The sequence below is a fragment of the Tamandua tetradactyla genome, chromosome 9 (genome assembly GCF_023851605.1).
Source record: "Tamandua tetradactyla isolate mTamTet1 chromosome 9, mTamTet1.pri, whole genome shotgun sequence".
NCBI classification, from domain to species: domain Eukaryota; kingdom Metazoa; phylum Chordata; class Mammalia; order Pilosa; family Myrmecophagidae; genus Tamandua; species Tamandua tetradactyla.
The window spans coordinates 116,439,557-116,446,328 of NC_135335.1; the positions used below are offsets into that span (position 1 = coordinate 116,439,557).

The 6,772-nt window shown below is 40.6% G+C and overlaps 1 pseudogene; it reads left to right on the forward strand.

Annotated features, from left to right (window-relative positions):
• The first annotated feature begins 1,523 nt into the window (after nucleotides 1–1,523).
• On the forward strand, nucleotides 1,524–6,408 carry LOC143645792 (6-phosphogluconate dehydrogenase, decarboxylating pseudogene; annotated as a pseudogene).
• Nucleotides 6,409–6,772: the final 364 nt, after the last annotated feature.

The window sequence follows — 6,772 nt, forward strand, 5'->3', positions numbered from 1 at the left end:
GCGCTGGCCGCCACAGCTTTGGGAACTCACGGTTTTGGGGGGTGCTTCCAGCCGGTCCAGCTGGTCCAGACTGGGGTACTCTGTGTGTCCGGTCACTGACGTGGCCCCAGGAGCTGTTCTGTACTGTTTCTGGTTATTTAGTAGTTGTTCTGGAGGACGACCTAAAATCCAGATCAGTGGTTTTTAACTGTGCTTCTCTGGAGTTTAGGATTCCCCAAGGTTGCTGCTGAGGATTGGTGGGAGGAAGAGACGAAAGTGGGGAGGCTGTGCTGGTGAATTTGGGGTGCTGCACCTGGGCTTCTTACAGAGCAACTCCACCACTTTCATTTAACAAAAGTCATGTTTCATAGACAAAAAGTAAATTTTACTATTCACATGCAGCATCTATTCCAGAATGTGTCAATGTCTGCATGTACAGAGGTCAAGGAGATAATGTGAATGAGTCATAGGGTGGGAGCAAGTAGGAAAGTAGGTGAGGTTCTGGAGTCCTGGAGAGGAGGGCACGCTCCATTGAAAGGGTACCTGCTACACAGCTCTACCTAATTGCCGACTTGAAGAGTATTGCCTGTGCCTCTGATTTTTTAGAACAAGATGAAATAGTAGTTTGTATGTGAAATTTACTGATTCTCAAGTCATTATTTAGCTCCTCACTGTATTTCCAACCAAAAAACACATCTAGATCTTATACAGATAGTGAGTTAAACAACTGGTGTAAAGCAGTCTGTTCATTTTACAGATGGATAAAAAAGATCCATAAAGGTGAGATGACTTTCTTATGGTACTAGAACTGTATAGCGAAAGAGCCAGGTCCCAAAGTCAGTTTTCCTGACTACTAAATCTCCATTGTTTTCACTATACCATATTGTGTTATAAGAAATGAGTCTTAGAAGTCATAGAAAGATTCAAACTAGGGAAAGCCTGAAATGAATCCTTTCATTCCTCTTTCCCCCTCATCCCACAGGATTGTCATCATTAACCACAAACCACCAACGTGGAACCTTTGGGACTTCTGTGGGGCAGTATCACAAATTTTTCTAAGTTGAGTGCTCCTTTAGGATTTGTCCTGACAAAGGGAATGAGTGAACAGTTTAGGCCATCTACAAAGCACAGAGGCTTGATGTAGCTCATTGGAGAATTTCAAAAGAAAAATCCATAGTGACTTTGCTTGCAGACTGCTAGAGACTGTGCTCATTCCCAGACCAATAAAATCTTCGCAATTTATAATTTAGAGTAGGAATCACCAATAGACAGCAAACCTTGGTTTCATTTCCTATCAGGAACAGACAAAGCTTCCCCAAGAAACGCATCCCTTGATGTGTGATAAAAATAGAATGGCAATTTATGCGTCTGTCTACAGGCTCTTAAGGTATATTTTCCATCGTAAAAGCTGATTTAGATGGATTCCCAAGGTGCCACTTCATCGGTGATGGCATTAATGGTCTTGGGCTCCCTGAATTTGGATTGATTGCTATAATCTGCAAAACTGTTTCAGGACATGGATTTATTATGATTAAGCTTATAAAATGGCGTCAGGGTCAAAGCAAGCTGATGATGTGTATTGTGATGCGGCAGGTGGGTGCCACCATTCAGTAGAGGCAAATGGCAGGAGTGAGCAATGTTTCATCATCCACTCCCAATCTAACTCCAGTCCTTGTCTCAGAGGGCCAGTGGGTTTAGACTTCAACTGCACAGTGGAGGAAGGAGGAGGTAGAAAGAAGACAAGATGTGTATTGTTAATTATTCTTTCTATTTTTTTAAAAAATATATTTTTATTGATAAAACAACATATAAACATCAAGCATTCTTAGCATACAAACATTCCATACATGGTATACAATCAATCTTCTTTTTTTAAAAAATTCTTTAAAGAGGCTTTGACAGAATTATCTTTTCAGTTCATTTAGAAGTGACTAGAGATTTCCTCTATCCTTCTCCAGCCTCCAGATATTATCTGGGTTTCCTAGCTTAAACCCATTGTTTTTGTAGTCTGAGAGAAATATTGACGCCATGCCATTCAACCTCTATCCAGAAGAGAAGGAAAGATTGGGGGAGGAATTATATTCCAAGCTATTTTATCCTTTCTTCCTTCATTCCCTACAGAATGGTTCTGGCTCCAGTACTAACAACAAGGAAATGAATCTTAAATTAGACTGGGTTACAGGAAGATATTTTCAGGGTTTCCTTTTCAAAGTTTTTTTTTTTTTAAAAAGAGGAGAGTTTTCAATAAAATAATAATCCATACTTCCAGTTTACACTTGGGATATAGAAAAGGAATTCATTCCCATCCCTACAACAACAATAAGCTAGACAACTGCATATTCATAACTTTTCAAAAAATGATCAGACTGTTGAGTTCACAGCACAACTACGTAACTCCAGATCTAAGGAAAGACAGGTGACTGCAAGGACAGGTGGGATGGGAGCACTTTCTGCAAGGACAGGTGGGATGGGAGCACTTCCCTACCTAGGACATGGGTAAGAAGAATCCCACAAAGATGATTTATGAACTAGTAATTGCTAACTGTAGGCTAATGAGACAGTACGGAATACTGGGGACCACAGACACAGAGGGGGTCACATCTACTTATGGGCTCTTCTCCACTGACCTCAGAGGATTCTCAAAAAAAAAAAAGACCAGTGAGAGTCATGAAAAAGCATCCCTTATGGTGCAGGCTGGCAGAGGGGAAGAGCAGTCACTTCAGGAAAGCTTGAAGCTTTGCCCAGATTCTTCACCCTATGGAAAAAAGCTTTAAACTGCAATGGGGAAGGAAGAGGCAACAAACATTGACAGTTTACTGCAACTGGGGTAAGAAAAAACTCTCTTCTGAGATAAAAAGGAACATTGCATAATAACAAAGGGTCAATTATCCAAAAAGACAACTATCTTAAATTTGAATGCAACTAACTCTAGAACTTCAAAATACTTGAATCAAAAGTAGACAGAAATGAAAACAAAAATTCATCATTTCCTAGCAACTAAATGTACAAATTAAAAAATATTTTTGCATGAAGAAGAATAAAGGAATGTCAATATTGCAGGGTGTTGAAAATAGATGGTAATTCATATTTTAAAACTTTATGTGTGAGACTAAAGCAAAAAAATGTTTATTGGTACATAATTTATATTTTGACTAGTACATTTCCTAATTTAACTTATATGGACAGTTTAATTGAACATCGTAAGTGATGGAACCTTGAGTTGGGCATGAGATTTTGTAGACTTGTCCAGAGTGATGCCCCAATAAATCCCAGAGTGATTTGAACAGTGAATAAAATGTATTTGCAAAGTCCCCTTGGGGGAATGGGGAGAAAGGGGGGAAATTCAGCTTCCCCATTTGGAGAATTCCTTATATTCTTGTAAGCAGTAGGGACAATCAAATCCACAGGCTGAGCCCTTAATCTTGGGGTTTGTTCATATGAAACTTATCCCCACAAAGGATAGACTAAGGTTACTTAAAATCAGGCCTAAGAGTCACCCCCAGAGACCCTCTTTTGTTGCTCAGCTGTGGCCTGTCTATGTCAGCCAACACAGCAAACAAACTCACCACCCTCCCTCTCTCTACATGGGATATGACTCCCAGGGGTGTAAACCTCCCTGGCAACATGGGACAGAAATCTTAGAATGAGTTGGGGCTCAGAATCAAGGGATTGATAAAACTTCCTTGACCAAAAGGGGGAAGAGAGAAATGAGACAAAATAAAGTGTCAATGGCTGAGAGATTTTAAACAGAGTAGAGAGGTTACCCTGGGGGTTATTCTTATGGATTATATAGATATCCCCTTTTTAGTTTAAAGTGTATTAGGCTAGAGGGAAGTGTCTGAAATTGTAGAGCTGTGTTCTAGTAGCCATGTTTCTTGAAAATGATTGTATAATGATATAGCTTTCACAGTGTGACTGTGTGATTGTGAAAATCATGTATCTGATGCTCCTTTTATCTACAGTATGGACAGATGAGTAAAACATACAGCTTAAAAATAAATGAATAATATAAGGAACACAAGTCAAAATTTTAAAAACATGTATATTGGATAGATGGAAATACTAGAGGTCAATGAGAGGGAGGGGTAAGGTGTATGGTAGGTACAAGTTTTTCTTTTTTCTTTTCATTTCTTTTTCTAGAGTGCTGCAAATGTTCTAAAAAATGATCATGGTGATGAATATACAACTGTGCGATGATATTGCGAGCCATTGATTGTACACCAATAGAATGTGAGTATGTTAAGAATGTATGTGCTTCTATGTTGTTTTATCAATAAAAATAATTAAAAAAACAAAAAATCATCATTTTGCCTGGAGACACTCCTCTCTCAGTAATTGGTAAAAAAAAAAAAATTAAACAGGAAATCAGTAAAGACACAGAATAACTAAAAAACATTATCAACTAACTTGACCTAATTGACATTCTGCACTTAATAAAAGCAGAATATATTCTTTTCAGGTGCACATTTAATATTCACTATGATTGGCCATATTCTGAGCCATAAAACAGACCTCAGCCCATTAGAAGGACTAGAAGTCATACAGGGTATGTTCTTTGACCACAACAGAATTAAACTAGAAATCAATTACAGAAATCAAACTGTAAAATCCACAAATTTTTTAAAATTAAGCAACACAGTTCTGAGAAGAGATTCTCAAGAGAAATTACAAATATTTTTAACAGAATCAAAATAAAAACACAATGCATCAAAAGTTATAGAAGCAATTAAAGCAGCACTTAGGGGAAATTTATAGAACTAAAAGAAGAAAAATTTCAAGTTGGTAATATAAACTTCTACCTTAAGAAACTAAAAAAGAAGAGCAAATTAAACCCAAGGCAAGCAGAAGGAGGAGATAAGAACAGAAATCAATGAAATTTAAAAACAGAAGAACACTAGAGAATATTAACGAAACCCAAAACTGATTCTTTAGAGCCTCCTTCACCCCGGAGCAGAGCGTCATCTGTCCTTCAGCTCCCTTTGGTTCCATACCGTCTGCTGCCACCGTGGCCCAAGCTGACATTGCACTAATTAGATTGACTGACACGGGCCAGAACTTAATTTTGGACATGAATGACCATGCTTTCATGGTCTGTGCTTTCAACAGGACAGTCTCCAAAGTTGATGATTATTTGGCCAAAGAGAAAAAGGGAACCAAAGTGCCCACTCCTTGGAGGAAGTGGTCTCCAAGCTGAAGAAGCCTTGGAGGATCATACTTCTTGTGAAGCCTGATTAGGCTGTTGATGATTTCATTGAAAAACTGGTTCTGTTGTTGGATACTGGTGACATTATCACTGATGGGGGAAATTCTGAATACAGAGATACCACCAGATGATGTCAAGACCTCAAGGTCAAGAGAATTTTGTTTGTTAGGGGTGGAGTTATTTGTGGAGAGGAAGGGTCCTGGTATGGCCCATCACTCATGCCAGTAGAGAACAAAGAAGTGTGGCCCCACATCAAGGCAAAGTTCTAAGACATTGCTGCAAAAGTTGGAGATGGAGAACCCTGCAGTGACTGCGTGAGAGTGGAAGGAGCTGGACACTTTGGGAAGGTGGTACACAGTGGGATCAAGTATGGCAGTTTGCAGCTGATCTGTAAGGCTTACCACCTGATGAAGGATGTCCTGGGCAGGGAGCATAATGAGATGGCCAAGGCATTTGAGAAAGGGAATAAGACAGAGCTAGACTCATTCCTGATTGAAATCACAGCCAATATTCTGAAGTTCCAAGATACTTGATGGCAAACACCTGTTGCCAAAGATCAGGGACAGCACCAGCCAAAAGGTCACTGGGAGGCAGACGGCTATCTCAGCCCTGGAATACGGGGTTCCTGTCCCCCTCATCAGAGAAGCTGTCTCTGCACATGCTTATCATCCCTGAAGGGTGAGAGGACAAAAGCTAGCAAAAGGCTGAAGGGTTCCCAAAACATGAAGTTTCAAGGTGATAAGAAATCATTCCTGGAGGACATTTGGAAGGCCGTCTATGCTCCCAAGATCATCTCTTATGCTTTATGTTGCTAAAACTGGCCGTTACCTAATTTAGCTAGACTCTAAACTACGGTGCCATTGTCCTGATATGGAGGGGAGGCTGCATCATCAGAAGTGTATTCCTAGGAAAGAGAAAAGATGCATTTGACTGAAACCCAGAACTTCAGAATCTACTGCTAATTGAGTTCTTTAAGTTCATTGTTGAAAAATGCCAGGCCTCCTGGCAGTGGGTCATTGACACTGGCATCCAGACAGACATCCCCATGCCCTGAACACGGCTCTTGCCTTCTGTGGTGGACACAGATAAGCTGCCAGCCAGCCAGATCCAGGCTCGATGGGATTACTTTGGAGCTCACACGTATGAACTCTTAGCCAGCCTGGAGCGGTTTCTCCACAATAATGGGCCATGTGGGCAATGTGTCATCCTCTTCCTATAATGCCTGATCAGACTGTCCTTTACCCACCACTCCATAGATCAGAACATCCCATTTACCACACAACTCTGCTTGCGTGGCCTTCTGCCCTACTCTCTGCTTGATCTTTTAAATCAAAGTTTTGTAAGAGACTCCTGCGGAAGTGAGGTTGAGTTGATCTGTAAAGTAATTCTGAGAGAACTGTTCATCTCTCTGCCCTTGCCTCTTGGTACTGACAGGATTCCACCATGTGTGCAGCCACGGGGAACCCGCTCCTGAAGCAGGTGCCTTCCATGTGTCCCCGTGGATCGGGGGGCAGTGTAGGTTTCCCTGATAGAGGCGGCAATCCTGATCACATAGATGTGAAGGGCTTTTATGGAATTTGACCAAACTGG